Source organism: Vulpes vulpes, chromosome 14 (assembly GCF_048418805.1).
Source record: "Vulpes vulpes isolate BD-2025 chromosome 14, VulVul3, whole genome shotgun sequence".
NCBI classification, from domain to species: Eukaryota; Metazoa; Chordata; class Mammalia; order Carnivora; family Canidae; genus Vulpes; species Vulpes vulpes.
The window spans coordinates 99,700,886-99,717,426 of record NC_132793.1 but is presented as its reverse complement, the minus strand read 5'-3'; the positions used below and the strand labels follow the sequence as shown (position 1 = coordinate 99,717,426).

Below are 16,541 nucleotides of genomic sequence, written 5' to 3'. Positions count from 1 at the left end.
TTTACTGAGTCCTTGCTATGTGACAGACATAAGCTAGGTTCTCATAAAAACCTCACAGAAACACTGAATGGTAGGCATTGTTTATACCTATTCTGTAGATGATAAAGGAGAGAATGAAGAGGTTAGGAAAAATTCCCAAGGTCACACAACTAGTAAAGGTGAAGCTGGGATTTGAACCCAAGTTCCCCTGGTGTCAAAGGGGGTACTTACCTGTGCTACTGCAGGTGTGGTTGTGTTGAAAAATTGATTCTAAATGGCCCCTCTGTGATTTAAGAGCCGGACTGTGTGTGCAGACTTGAGACTCGTCCTGGTTCCACTGCTCACCGGCTGGAGGATGCTGCGCAAAGTCTTGAAACTTTCCTTTCTTCGGGTCCTGCAACTGCATCCTGTGATGGATCATGATGGGTGCCTTTTCCCTGCGCCAGTGCAAAAAAGCATCTAGTTAGAGGATATAGTGCAAAGAATCTCCAAAAAGTATTTGAAAGAATGGCAAGCTTTTCATTGTCTTCTGTGTTTGTTACCTCATTCCCCACATGAGGACAGAGTTTCTCCTGGGTGAAGTCCAGTATCAATACTTCTTGTGAATGTCTTATGAAAGGCTGAGAAGTGGACTGGCTTTTTGGGCACTGGCATTTCCTCATCTCTGCCTTGCTCTTCCAGCCTTGCTCTGTAAATATTGGCCCTCATGATTTCCAGAGCTGTGGCTGGGTTTGCTGGCCCCTCTGTGGTTTGGGGCTTGCCCTGTGCCATAAGCTGGCACCACCTGAAACTGGTCTGGAGCCATTTCCCTTTGCCATCTCATATCCACATGCCAGCCTGTCCAGATTGTCCTAGCTCCTGATATTCCCATTTCTGACTTGGCAAATTCAGCTTTCCTTCTTCCCTCAACTCCATTTTGGAGACTTCCTCAACCAACTCTGCCCCTGGATACCCATCCCACCCAGCTCTCTGGACTGTCCAGCTCAGTACAGTAGGTTCATTGTGGTTCAGTGGGTGGGACATGGAAGAGTTAAGGCCTCCTGTACGAAGACAGAGGCATGGTCTTGCTGAGGGGCTGCAAGAGTGGACAGGACCAGACATGCCTGCTCTCAGGTCTAGTTTGTGAGTTTCACCAGTCCAGTTTGGGAAAGTTGGTGTGCACTTTGGATAAGAGTGTTAGTTGCCTTTGAGAAGATTTCTAAAACACTGAATCTGAAAAAGAACCTAAGGGATTTATAGCAGTGTACCCCTTTCATTGATGGGAAGACTGAGGTTGAGCGTATTTGATGCACGTAACTCATTGTTGGCAGAGTTAGCCAGCATTTAGGTATCAGATTCTCATTTTGATGTTCTTGGCACCATATTGCATAGGTAAACACATTTTTCTTTGAATTTAAGACTTTTTTCTCTAAGAGGGATAGTCATTTCTTGATGTCAGCCCCAAACAGAGGAACTAATGCAAAAGGGCATCGCATATGGTGAAAAACTGATGTGTCAGACAGTGCTAGGTGCTCTTAGAAATATCTCAGGAAGGAAGGCCTGGGTGGCTCAGCGGTTTAGCACCTGCCTTCCGCCCAGGGCCTGATCTTGGAGACCCAGGACCGAGTCCCACATCAGGCTCCCTGCATGGAGCCTGCTTCTCCCTCTGCCTGTGTTTCTGCCTCTCTCTCTCTCTCTCTCTGTCTCTCACGAATAAATAAATAAAATCTTAAAAAAAAAAAAAAAAGAAAGAAAGATTGATTTCAGGGAGATCCTACCAGGGATGTATGAGGCGGGTTTTTTCTGGGTCCACTTTAAAGATATGGAAAACAGGCTTAGAGAGGACAAATGAGTCTGTAAGTGACCACTCATAAGGAATGCAAGAGAGCTGTACATAGTGACTTGTTTGCTTCTAATGGCCAGGGTCTTCCCCTAATGTCACACTGTCCTTTAAAGTGTGTGCGTACAGGTAAGGGTGTGAGCATATGTACGTGTGTGAGCAAGCATGTGTGTGCAACACTTGCCCAGATGCAGGTGGATAGAACAGAAACCCTGGATGGAGTGAGGACGGTTAATGTCTGCTCCAGGGCCACTTAATGTAGATGATAAAGATTTATGGAAGCTGATTTATGGAAGTCCTAGGATGGCCTTCCCATTAGAGCTGGTTCAGGCTGGGTGTCAGGAATGCTCTGAAAGGGCCAAGTGACCCGCCATCCAGGAGGTGACCAGGGAAGTCTCTGTCCTGAGAGGAACTGGAGTAGATGGTACAAAGAGTCCCCCCCAGCTCTGAGACATTCCCATGATTGTCACAAGGTAACTGGGATGTCTGGTGAGTCACAGGACTCTGAGTTTTCTCCTGGCAGGTGTGGGTGGCTACTGGTTGAGGATAGTGTGTACAGGCACATGGCCTCTCTGGTGTATGTGTACAGGAGTTGACAAGAACCATTTGGCTGGGCCTCATGCTCACAAAGGGCTTCAGATGTGGGCTCTTGATATTATCCCCAAATGAGGTTACACATGCAGTCCAAGATACACTGACAAGATGGAGAGGAGAAGACATTTATCACACAGCTCTAAGCGCATTGCATTGCCCAAGTGCGCTGCCTGCAGTGCCCTAAGAATTAATAGTTCATAAATCCTGTGATTATTTTGTGGATAACACAATTATATTGCATTTAAAGCCTATGATGATAATTTGTTAAATGTTAACATTTAGGACAGCTACAAATATGGGGACTTGGTTGCAGCAATTTCTCATTCTGTAATATTTTGGAAGCCTCAAAACTGCAAGTGGCCTGGGTCTCTCATGACCTCTGAGGACCCCCGAGTGTGGATGTTCATGTTGTTATGATTATTTGTGTGGTGCTAGTGACAGTGCATGTTTATGAGACTGTGAGGCTGTGAGGTTGCGTGTGTGTATAGATGAGCATGTGGGGATGTGTCATGAGAGAATGTGTTTCTATGGTGCTAGGGACCAGGGTAGGGCCACCCCTAGTCTATGGGGACAGGGGGAGGGGTGCTCTCAGATCACTGCAAACCTAAGACGTCAGGGACATAACTTGATTTGATGATTTGGCCCGAGTAACCCTCTCAAAATAGAAAAATCAAGGACCCAGCGTGGAGGCAGCCTGTCTGGGCTTGGGCTGGTAATGAGGACTAACAAGAGTTGATGGAGCCTGGGAGCGATGGGCTGAGATGGCCTCGAGCCGCCTGGCACCCTGGGCCCTGCAGCCATTCAGTGCTGCCCAGCCTGGCGTAATGCTATCACCCACAGAGATCCTCACTGATAAGGGCGAAGGGAAAGGAAGAGCAGCTTTGCAAGCCACAGCAGGACAGCCTACGGAGACCTAACAGGAAACTGCTCTTCTGGGCTGGCAAAGCTGAGATCCCTAGATGAAACTTTCTGAAGGGTACTTGACCAAGTACAAGGACAAGGGACTTTACCTATTCTTTAAAAATATGTCACATAAATACATATTTATTTTAGGAAACTGAGAGATCTAGATTATCATAAAGAAAAAAAAACCCCAGCCTTACCCAGAGTATCCACACTGTCCACACTTTGTTGCACAGGATGTGGCCGGGTGGGTGAGGGGGTGGTCTACAAGGAGGAATATCACCCTGGACAATTCCTTAGGAGTGTGTCACATTAGGAGTGGACATACCATCTCTCCATCCACGCAACCCAACCATTTTCTTCTGGGATGGGACAAGATGTTTTGTTGGTTGAGCCCCAGAAAAAGTAGTTGGCTTGCATTTAGGGGACAGGTCGTATGAAAAATAAACGTCTTGAAACATTAGAGTCACACTCAGCATGGGAGGATGCTCACATTCTGGAAGGCAAACAGGAACTGAGAGGGACTGAAATTTCTGCAGCCTCGTGTCCACATCTGACTTATGTGCTTCAAGGAGGAAGTAGTGGTAGATCACAGCTACACACTGAGTTTGTTCTGTCCCTTTCTCCCCGCCCCTCCCCTACCTCGTGGAGGCACAACAGTGAATTCAGAGAAACTGAGTGCATGTATGATGTGACTCCACTATATATCTTTTGAATCCTTGTCTATGCATATTAATACATCTATATGACGGATTGTTTGACAAAAACAGGATCATGCTGTATGTGCTCTTTTCAGCTATTAAACCTGGCTATCCTTCTATATAATATCTATATTTTACTTGACCTCCATCATTTGTGTAATGATGTAAAAGACAGAGATAATACCACCATTTGCGTAATGATATAATCAATCCTTTATTGCAGGGCATTTACATTCAAATTTTTGTTATCCTAATAATTACCGCAATAAATTTCCTTCTGTAGGAATCCTTGCTTCTTTATCCAATCACTTTCCTAGAAGAAATGTTTACATTGAGGAATTCTGTGTCAAACATATTTGCGGAGTAAGCCTTTGGTTACGGTTCACGCAGTATTTTCACTCTTATCCAGGAAAGGGGAAGAACGCAGAAAAATGTGATCCATAGCCTAGAAAGACAGATCGGTTCTGTCTGTGTGGTGAAGGGCAGGTGATAGTGGTTCCAATCTAAACTCCTCTATTTGTCTTAACCTCTTCCATCTACCTATGTTTCCCCATTATTATTATTTTTTCAAACAGGATGAGCTAGGCTCAAGTCATCCTTGGTTTCCTTGGAGGCATAAAGATGATCCATTATATTTATGGAGTGCTTTACAGATTTTGATCAGTTTTATGAGTTTTATCTTGTTGAATCTTCACAAGGCAGGCTTTATTAGTTCTTCACCTGGCAGAGAAGGGGATGGAGGCCTAGAAAAGTTAAAGGAGATTCTCAAGTTCATAGACATCATAACTGGAAACCAGGCCCTCTGAATTTTAATACAGTAAACCAAAAGTGCTGCTGGGATCATACAGCAAGAAGAGTCAGGGTCTTTGCTTGCAGGCTGTGCCAGTCTCTGTCCCATTTGTAACTGAAGGGAAGAGCCAGAACTTCCAGTCTGGTGGATAGCTATCGTATCTGCTGCCCACTACCCATTATCTTTTCTTTTAGTTACATCCTGATTTGTGTTTGAGAGCTACCCTCAGGTTAGTCATTGTGAACTTAAAGCATATGCCACATTTTGTGGGACAATACCTCAATCTCACCGCTGGTGACACAACTTCAATAGGCGGTTGCTTTGTCCTATAGCCAGTTGCTTTTGGGTGATAAAATACAAGGGAGGAAATATATGGGAGAAATTTATTCTCCCCTTCAGACTTCATCCTGTTCTCACTGTTCAGAGTAGGCACCTTACCCAGCCCTGGTATAGTCTATCCCCTTGGCTGTTGCAGTTGGTTCGTTGATGTGACCCAAATTGGATCAATGAGATTCAACCCAGGGACTCTTTTTTTGGAAAGAGAAACTGTCTTCCTACTGTATTGGAAGAGCCAGAAGCCACTTTGAGGGGACGGAGGATGGAGGCTGGGAAGAACCTGCATGAGAATACCCAATCCAAGGAAGTCTAGTGTAGAGGAAACCAGTGCTGGCACATGGAGATGGGTATAGTGAAATCTTGATGACATTATTTTATTTTGCTCAACCCCTACAAAAGCACGGATTGAACCTCCACTGCACCTTTTTCTGTTACAGCTCCTGCAAATCTGCCTAAGACCTCGTACTTGCTATAACTTCACTATTGTCCCTCTGCTTTCCGAGGGAACTTTGGCAGGAAGCTAGTCTCTTGTCTACGCCATACTTAAAAGGGAGGCTGGGACATGCAGGTTTTTTGTTTGTTTGTTTGTTTGTTTGTTACTATATTTTAGAAAGGCAGGATTTTCAATGTGTAAATGTTTAAAAGTTAACAGATTTTGCTACAATCTACTCCTTCACCACCTAGCATCAATATAGGCCCTGTTTCCATACTTATATTTCCAATCATAATAGTACCAGTAACCTGTGCTTGCCTAATATCAAATAACTATCACTTGTACAATGATAATATACTTGCCCAAATGAAGGACTCAAAATTTCATGAGTTGTAAGTTCTGGTTTCCTGGATCATAGCCATTTCTCCGATAGTTCTGCCTGCCATAATACCATATTGATACTCTGTTTTCAGTCCACAGTTTAGCCTATGGACTAAACTATAAACACACATGGACTATGATAAATGGTAGAGCAAAGGGAGAAGGAAAAAAAAAAGGAAATTTATTGAATATGCATAGATATGTACACGACACAGGGGACAGAAGCAAGTGTGGTGCTACTGCAGAACTTATTTATGCAACTGGCTACAAGGCAGCAGCTGGTCTTCATTATGTCCTTTCTCTGCTACCCATTCATGTTCACTTTGTCCTCAGCAAAAGAGTCCATTGGCTATGATTCTTTATCTGATTTGGTGACTCAGTCTTCATTCTTGGGGAATCTGAATGCTTACCGGCTCTGCCTGTATGGGGTTAGAATTTACCTTCTATTAACTTTTATCACTGGACATGGCAATCCCCAGGGATTCCCTTATGGTTTACAGAAATAGTCCTTTCTGTCTACATGCATGGCAGCAATCTACTTTGATAATCTGGATCAGTCATTTTGTCCAACAGGGCATGACAAGTCTTAAATGTCTGGGTGGAAGTCTCTGGTTCTAATTCAGTGGATCTATTATTGTGTCTCCTGGTCAAAATATCCCTCCCATTGGTTCAAAGACCTTTAAGTCAACAGAGCCTAAAGTCACAGAAAGCAAAAATTTAGTGAATGGTTCATCAGGCATCATATTGAAGGGAGCTACTCCTCCTTTTACTTTTTGTTTCTTAGGGAGAGATAGTGCTCATTAACTTAAAGAGTAGACTACATTTTGTAGGGCAACACCTGAGCCTTACCAGATGTCTGCTGGTGCCATCACTTCAACAGGTAGTTCTCCGCTCTATAAGGCCAGTTGCTTTTAGATGATGGAATACATGGACGAAGCAGTGAATGTTATACACAGGAGCCCTATCACTGCAATTAACTCGCTGTACGTGAATTCCCTGGTGGGGACCAGTGTTTAAAAGATGTCCAGATTTTTAATATGGTGTCCAGTAATTCCATAAATTATGTGATTTTCAGAAGCATGGTAGGCAAGGAAGATGTATTAGTCTGCTAGGGCTGCCATAAGAACATACCACAGACTGGGTGGCTTAAACAATGGAAATGTATTTTCTCACAGTTCTAGAGGCTGGTTGTCCAAAATTGAAGTGTCAGCTAGTTCAGTTTCTCCTGACGCCTCTCTCCATGGCTTGCAAATGGCCATCTTCTTGATGTGTCCTCACATGGTCTTTTCTCTATGCTCATGTATCTCTGGGGTCTCCTCATGTGTTCAAATTCCCTCTTCTTATAAGGATAGCAGTTAGATCACATTGAGGACCACTCTCACAGCCTGGTTTTAATTTCATCACCTTTAAAAAGACCAAGCTCCAAACAGAGTCGCAATCTGAGGTACTGAGTGTTACAGCTTCAATATAGGAATTTTGGAGAGATACAATTATGCCCAAACAGATCCATACCTAGAATAAGTGTCTGTTCCAGTAAGAATATATTACTGCCTCCTCTGTGGAGAAGGGATTGCAATGCAATCAGTCTGCCCAAAGGTGGCTGACTGTTTGCCAAGGTGTGTGACTTGTCCTGAGACCCTAGGTAGTTATTACCACTGGCAAGTTGTGTGCTTCTTACCAGTGTCACTTTCCCCATCAGTGGAAGTCTTTGTCATTGAGCTCATGCATAATATCCATCTCTGTCATCATGGCCATGTTTTCTATGAGCTGTTGGGCAATCAAGAGTGGCCGAAGAAAGAGGCCTTGACATTCATAGAACAGCTTGTCTTATCCATCCTTATATTGTGAACTTCCTCCTCAGTAGGAACCACAAAATAATTCTAATACTTTGTCTCTTCTGAGAGGTCCATCCACATGCCTCTTCTCCAGTACTCATTGTCACCAACCCCTCAATAATTTTTATCTCCAAGTTTTCTCAAACCATTTGCTGCTGCCTATGAAACCTTGAAGACCCTAGGGCATCTTTCTTTTCTTATACAGCAGAGCCTGAGATGTGCCCTTAAAAGTCTGTCCACTAGGAGAGATTTCTTTTCCTCACTGTTCTATAGGACTCTTTCTATTGTGGTTATAGTCCATTTTCATCTGATGCCCACATAGTGTACAGAGCTACCTAATATCAGGCTTTAGTTTTTACTTTTCCTTTCAACTGGTCATTTGGAACACCTGTTAAGGCTATCACATGCGTTGAAGAAAGGATGGAAATGTGGAAAGGGTAGGCACCCTGGGAATTATGCAAATTTCTTGTATCTTTTGAATCATCTGGGTTTATACATTGCATACCACTTCCATCTGATCATGAAGCATTTTTGGATACACCGCATTGCTGGTTGGCAATCTTTGGTTCACAATGGGCAGCTTAATTGCAAGGCCTCCAATTTTCTCATGGTTGGACATTCTGCCTCTGCCAACAGAAAGCTGTGGACTATTGAGGTGATGTCAACAAGATGGTATCACAGGTCTTGACTTCCTTTTCTTCACAGGAAGAACTAACAACTCTTTGTGGGCAAGATGCCCCTGAGAGAATCCTAGAACACGGGTCTCTGCATCACAGAGACCAAGCCGGGTTGCAGGAGGGGAAGAGGAGCAGTTGCCGGGACCAGCTCAGTACCCCACAGAGGTCCCCTGGAGCCCAGGGTCCTTCCAGTGGGAAAAGAGAGCCCCTGGGGGGACAGCATAGTGGGTTGCTTGTTGGAAGTCTCTGCTCCAGGAATGCCCCACAGAAATGGCAGGGGAACCTCGGGGCTCCCTTTGGGAATCTGACTGTGCTGGAGAAGTCGGGGGTGAGGGGGGGCATGCTGACAACAACTTGCACTGGGATCTAAGCAGACTAGGCTCCTCCCTGAAGAGCCCAAGCAGTGTCTGGACCAGCACTTTGTTCATCTATAGAACCAAGTCAATAGTGCCATCTGAGCAGACACCTATAACTCACCTATCTGAACAGAAAGGCTGGCAAGAACACATGGAAGCCGTGTAGCCCAAGCCGTGATCTGTTAATTTGCCCATTGAAAGGGAATGGCTTTGTTTCAAGACTCCAGATGCCTCAACTGTGGTTCTCTTCTTGGGGCTGGCCACAGGCTCCACATGGCTCTCAGGCGGCCACAGATCTGCCAAATCATGCAGGCCTAGTGGCAATATTGTGCTTCATAAAAAGCCTTCCCTTGCTTTGTATCCCACACATATCAGGCAGCCTTCTGGGTAAATATTATCTGTTTCACCTACATGGTCATGAACTGGTGAAGTAGCCGAGGTAGGACTCACTTCCAAATCCAGTCACCCTTACTTCCACAAGCCTCTACCTTAGCAGTGGTCCATGCGATATTTTGTGTTGCTGGAGATCAGTATTGGCTCAGAGGTATATCAAATAACCCTTCAAAGTCCAAGGAGTTTCTTTTTTCTCTCCAGTGTACAGTTACCCTGAAATGTATTTTATGTCCCTTTGGTAACAGTCTGGTGAAAGTTTGATGGTACACGCTTGAGATGTTACTACATAACTCTTTTTTAAGGATACCCAATCTCCTTTTCAATCAGAAAGCTCTGGCTCCTTGAACTGACTTGGGCCTGGGAAGTGGGTGAATCTCTATAGTATGGAGGTAGTGAGTCCCAGTAACTGTGGCTCAAATCAGATCAATCTTTGCTGCTTACTAAGCCTAGGGCTTTTGTTGTTGTTTTTTTTTGGGGGGGGGGGTTGGGTTTTTTTATTTTTTATTTTTAGTTATGCATATTAAATAGGAATAGCCCATTTATTTCAGCCATTGAAACCTGATTACCTCCAAACATCCCTATGGGTAACACCATTCTGTTTGTTATTTTGGCTCTGCTGCCTGTTTTGGTAACTACATCTATGTTTTTTCTCTGGTAGTTGAGTACATCTGCTAGATATTTGTCATTCTAAGTGTCCACCCTGTCACTTAAATCAAGGAACTCATTATAATGGCAGCATTTCCTACTTTTATATTTTACCTACAGTGGATAGCTACTAACTAATGGGATTTTAAAGGATGTTGGTGCTCTTCATCAACAATGTATTTTTCAATATCATGGTGAAGAGATTGCTTTCTGAACCCTCTTGTAGATTATTTTTGGGATAGAAATTGTGAACGTATGATAAATCTGCTCTTATATTCTTATCTGCTTAGTTTTTTTGGTTCTTTCCTCTATATTATATCAAGTTCTTCCTGGCATTTCAAATTCATATAGGCTACTGTTGACTCTAGTTTTAGTCCATCAACCAAGCAAATAAATGGAATCTTTCCCAGTTGCTTGAGTCAATATTTTGCATCCAGAATCTCTGGTAGGTGTTCACACATTGGAAATTTAACCTAATCTAAAATTACGTTTCTCTTTCTCTGTTCCAGGTCCATGAAATTCCATTCTCACACATGTTCCTCATAAATATATATTTTTTAATTTTAAAATTAACATATAGTAAAAATTCACTTTTTTGGGGCAAATAATTCTGTGAGTTTTAACATGCATATAGATTCAGGTAAATACCACTACAATCAAGTTACAGAATAATTCCATCACTCCCAAAATCTTTGTAGTAATCTGTAGAGTCTTACCCTTCCCCCATGCCCAACTCTTGGAAACCATCGATCGGCTCTCCATCATAGTAGTTTTGTCATTTGGTGATGTCATATAAGTGGAATCATATAGTATGTAGTTTTTGGAGACTGGCTTCTTTATCTTAATGTTCTTGAGATTTACCCACATTGTTGGTATGTATCAATAGTCCGTTCCTTTTTAAAGATGAATTTTCCATTGTGTGGATGTACCACAGTTTGTTCACCCACTTACCTCTGAAGGACATTCTGGTTCTTTCTAGATTTTAGCAATTATGACTAGAGCTCCTCTAATAATTCACATGAGGGTTTCTGTGTGAATGTACATTTTCATTTCTTTAGGGTAAATGCCTGAGAAGTGGGATTGTTGGGTCACATGATAGGTGTAGGTTGTAAGAAACGGCCAAAGTGTTTTCTGGAGTGAATACATTATTTTGCATTTCTGCCCACAACGTATGAAAATTTCACTTTCTCCCCACTCTTGAAAATGCTTGATACTGTCAGATTTTTAAAAATTTTACAATAGCCTCTCTAATAGGTGTGTTTTAATTTGTGTTTCCTTAATGGCCAATGAGATACATCTTTTTGTGTGCTTATCTGCCATCTGTATATTTTCTTTGTCCAGGTGTTTTGTCCATTTTATTTTTTACTTATTTATTTTTGTTTTGTCCATTTTAAAACTGAGTTGTCTGATTTCTTACTGTTGAGTTTTTAAAGATATCTATATTCTGGAAAGAATATATGATTTCACATATTTTTGTCAGATATATGATTTCACATATTTTTTTTCCTAGTCTGTAGCTTGTATTTTCACTCTCCCAACAATACCTTTCACAGAGCAAAAGTTTGTAATTTAGATGAAGTAAATTGCTCTTTATGGATCATGCTTTTGGTGTCAGATCTAAGAAAGCTTTTTCTAACTCGGGTTTTCTCTGACATTTTCCTCTAAAAGCTTTATAGTATTAAGTTTTACATTGAGATCTCTGATCCATTAAAAAATTTTTTTCTTATGTTGTGAAGTTTAGAATGAGGTTAGCATGAATGTCCAGTTGTTCTAACAAAATTTATTGAATGAGATTCTTCATTGAATTGGTTTTGCACCCTTGTTAAAAATCAGTTGTCCCTATGTGTGTGCTGATTTCTCATCTCCCTGTTCTGTTCTACTGACCTCTCTGCCTTTTGCCATTACTACACTGCCTTGATTACCAAAGCTTTACATTAGACCTTGAAATTGGATAGTGTGATTCCTACAACTTTATTCTTCTTTTCCAAAATTGTTTTGGCTATTCTAATTCCTTTGCCTCCCATATAAACCTTAGAATTAAGTCATCTCTATATCTATAAAAATTCCTGCTAGAATTTTGAATGGAATTGTATTAACTATAGATCAACTTGATGAGAATTGAATCTTATATTACTGTCTTCCAATTCTTCTGTAGGCCATCCACTGAGTTTTTAAAAAATTTCATTTCAACCAAAACAAAACCAAAATAGTTCACTCAATTCTTCAACCTCTTAAAAGATACGAGAAAAGTTAGCAGATGCCCTCCTGTCAGCCTTGAAGAAGCAAACTGCCTATTATAGAGAAGGCCACATGGCAAGGACCCAAACACAGCCTCTAGGAGCCGGTTGTGTCCCCAGCTGACAGTTAAGAAAACAGAAACCTTATCACATGGCCATGAGGAAATTAATTCTGCCAATAACCTGAGAGAGCTTGGAAGTTAATCTTCCAAAGTCAAGTCTCCTGAAGAGGACACAGTTGGCTGGCACCTTGATCTCCATTAAGTCCTGAGCGGAGGACCTAGGTAAAATGTGGAGGACTCTTGATTTATGGAAATTATGAGATAATTAATGTTTTAATATTAATGGCTGTTTTAAGCCACTGAGTTTGTGGCAATGTATTATATAGCAGTGAAAAACAAGTGCAGTATACTAATGGACTTACAGAATTTTTCAAGGTCCAGGACCCAAGCTTGAAAGCCACAAAGCTGATTCTATCAGCACAACCATGAGGTATGTCCAACCATATGATGAAACTGTCATAGCTGCAGTCCTGCTGCTTCTTTCATCTGATGCACAGCATTTATGAAACCAGGGATCAAACACCATGAAGAAAAACTCTCCACTATGGCAGGGCTCAGACAACATGTTATTATGGTATTGTTTTCTCATCTGTGAAATAGGACTAGTAATGATAACTACCTCATTAGTTATAAGGATTAAGTGAAATAAGGCTTTTAAAGTATTTGAATAACACATAGCTCTTAATGTTCTGTATATGTCTAGTTATTATTATTCATAATGGACTTGCCCAAGGCCACAAAAAAAATAAGAAGTTACTACCAAAATCTATTCTTTTCTTCATCTCTTGACTTTAGCAGGAAGAGTGATCCAGGAACCCAATTTTTAAAAGACTGCCCATTCTCATTCTGGGTCTCTATCAGGAGAGATTCACTTCAGAGATACAGAGGAAATCCTGCGTAATGGAGCATGAATGTTCCATAAATTGGCCTTTACTGAGTAAATTGAAGGGTCATTAACATACTCATTAACAAGTACAGCACTTTGGAGTTCTGAAAATGAGTGGACAGTGCACAACCAAATGAGCTCATGAGAACTTGAAATTCCCTAGATCAGTTTCTGCGCACTCACAATGTTCTCTCTCCCTGACTTCTGCCTTTGGTGTCATAAACCATGTTCCAAATATACATCTTTTTCTCTTCTACTCATTGTCTGGAATTATTCTCTGCCTGTCACTGGGAGTAAAGGGTATAAAAGTTTGGAACATCTGCCTTAACATACACATCTGACGTATGTGTCTCTGTGTGGGCACGTGTGCATGTGTATTCATGAGTGGAGAGCAAAGCAGATGGTTTGGTGAGGATGTTATAGACTCTTATAACTCATGTAAAGGAGAGGAATTCCAACCAATAGGGTGCAGGTTGAAGGGGCTAGTGAAGCAGTGTCCAAATCATAGTATAGAATGATTTCATGGTATTGGGAAAAAGTAAATTTAGTAATATTCAGAAATATAATTATTATAAAAATAAAATATTTTAAGTCAAACTATTAACTAAAAAAGTGAAAAATTGATACAAATTAAAGTTGGCAGTGATCTAGGATGTCATTTTCAGAGAGCCATGAATACTCAGTGGTTGTGTAGAGGTCTTTGAAGCAACTCATATAGGCAAGATTTGAGCAATGTGCAGTCAGTGTAAACTCTAGGAATTGGTTCCAGCCCTCGATCGTAAACAACAGAACTTATTTAGGCTAATTCAAACCAAAATGGTTATACCTAGAAGGATATTAGGATGCTTACCAAATATCTGGATATTGTGACAGATATCTGGACAGATATCTGGAAGGCTGGGTTTCAAATGGTGAGATATATGGACAACTGACTAAGATGTTGATCAATTTGAACACTAAAAATATTTCAAGAGATTATGGCTTCAAATAATGGCAGAGAACCTTATATCAGACTAATTTTCCCAGAGACAGCAATTAAAAATTCTTGGAAGACATAAAAAATGATTGTTTGAAGGCACTGTAGAGTGACCAAAAGCAGGCAGAATCCAGAGGGACTACTACCCATAAAAAAGGGGAAACATCCTAGGTGAGATCCCTATTTATGGTTTTTTTTTTTTTCCCTTGAGAGCACTCCCCAGTCTACTTGATGTATACGATTTCATATAGAATTCCAAACGGGCCAAGCAGAGATTGGAGCTCAGGGGTGCTAGAATGGCTGAAAGTTGAAGGAGTATATCCAGAAAAAGAGGGAGTCATGTGAGAGCAAACCTCTAAATCTGCATTCAGTGGGCTCTCAATCCTTGGCTGACCCCTGCACTATGAAGACACAGAGCAAGACTCCAAGGTACCCAGAAGAAAGTTCTAGGGATCTTATTAAGCAGATATTATACCAACTCCCCAGGGTTATGAATATACAATTTAGAGTACAAGTTATGACAAGTTAATAGAGCTTGCTGTACACTTCAGCTTTTCTATTAAAATGTCAGAAGAGGGGTGCCTGTGTGGCTCAGCAGTTGAATGTCTGCCTTCAGCTCAGGGCATGATCCTAGAGTCCCGGAATTGAGTCACACATCAGGCTCCCCTCAAGGAGCCTGCTTCTCCCTCTCCCTATGTCTCTTACTCTCTCTCTGTGTCTCTCATGAATAAATAAATAAAATCTTTTAAAAATAAATAAAATAAAATGTCAGAAGGTTCAAACTCTAGGTGTAAGAACCATGTACAAAATGAGTAAGGGATGCCCCTGAGGAAAAAGGAAAAACTGAAAAGACCTACCCTAATAAGGCTTAAAATAAAGCCTCCAAAAAATCAAGGTTATCTGCCAGTAGTTTAAATGCTTGCTGGAACAAAAATCAATATTTGTCTAAGGAAGGTAACAGTATCCAGAGTCTCCATAGCACATCATCTATAAGGTCCAGGATATAATAAAATATTTATTAGACATGAGAAAAAACAGGAAAATGGGGCACATAGTCGAGAGAAAAACCAGTCAATAGAAGCAGACCTTGCGTTGCTCTACGTGTTAGCTTTAGCAAATAAAATCTCAAAATAATTGTGATGAGTATGTTAGAGTCTACAGTAAAAGATGATATAATGGTGATGAGAAGGGGAATTTCAAAAGATATTTGAAATATAAAACAATAAAACAGAACTAAATGGAAATGTGAACACTAAAAATTAAAATATCTAAGAATCTATCAGATGAGATTTTTTTTTTAAAACAAGAAGTTTATTTAAACAACAAGACACTTGACTTGAAGGGAAAACTATCTAGGATTCATTTCTTTTAGAGTAATTTATCCCTACTTAAAGACAGATTGCCCTACATGTAACAGCTACGTACAAAAAAGTTATAAAATTGTCCTTGGTTTTACAATGATAAGTGAAAAACATTAAAATTCTCTGATCGAACAAGGTATGCAAGGATTTTTATGTTGTTCTTTTTTTTTGTTAAACAGTGAAAGCAAAATAACTTACTGGAATATAAAGATAAGAGCTGACTGAACATGCCACTAATGGAGAGAGGGGGTATTTTCACAAAAGCAGTATTTTCCCCCATCCCATCTCCATTTGATGTCGATCAAAACATACCATTGGCCATTTAGTTAAAAAAAATGCAATATGCTTGTGCACATACACAGTTACTTTATGTACAATAAAGGAATGGGGAAGGGGAAAATGAAAGAATAGAGAAAACTATACTGTAGTAGTCAGGATGTGGTGGAAACAAATTATGGCTTTCTATTTGAGAATGTCTTCTTGGTCTGGAGGAACAGAGTTCTGGAGTAAAGTAGCAGGTTCCCTTTTTAGTAGACACCTCCTGTCTGCTGCTGGAACACATCAATTGTATCTTCAGCCTCCATTTCCAACTGTGCAGGTGTGTCTGTTTCATTGATTGGCTGCCCATCAAATTGGAATCTGATCTGCCTCATTGACAAACCCTGTCGTTCACAATAGGCTCTCATTAGTTTACTAAGTGGTGTATGCCTCTTAATCTTAAACTGCACCACAGAACCATCCTGCCCCGCCACCTTCAAATAAATATGATCGTTGTTCTCAGTCTTCACTCCTTCCTTGGGCTTTTCGTCCGCCATGGCGAGTGCCAGAGTCTCCTCAGCTGCCGCTTCACAAAAGAGGTACCAGGTCCGCCTATCAGATGAGATTAAGAACAGATTAGACAGAATAGAAAAAAGGATGAGTGAGCTTCAAGACAGGCCAATGGAAATTATCTGAACTGAAACAGAAAGAGAGGAAAAATGAAAATAAAAGAATAAGATCTCAATAACCTTTGAGAGGTATTTGAAGGAGTTAAGAATACATGTACTTGGAGTCCTGGGATGGCAAGATAGGGGCTTGAGGGGAGATAATAAAACCAAGAGCCTAAGAGCATAGATAGGGCACGAAAAATATTTGAACAAATATTGACCAAAATCTCCCAATTTGATCAGAGACAGCA

At 41.0% G+C, this 16,541-nt stretch overlaps 1 pseudogene; it reads right to left on the bottom strand.

Moving 5' to 3' along the window:
* Positions 1-15,707: 15,707 nt before the first annotated feature.
* LOC112921873 (small ubiquitin-related modifier 2 pseudogene) lies at positions 15,708-16,228 on the bottom strand (annotated as a pseudogene).
* Between the last annotated feature and the right edge of the window lie 313 nt (positions 16,229-16,541).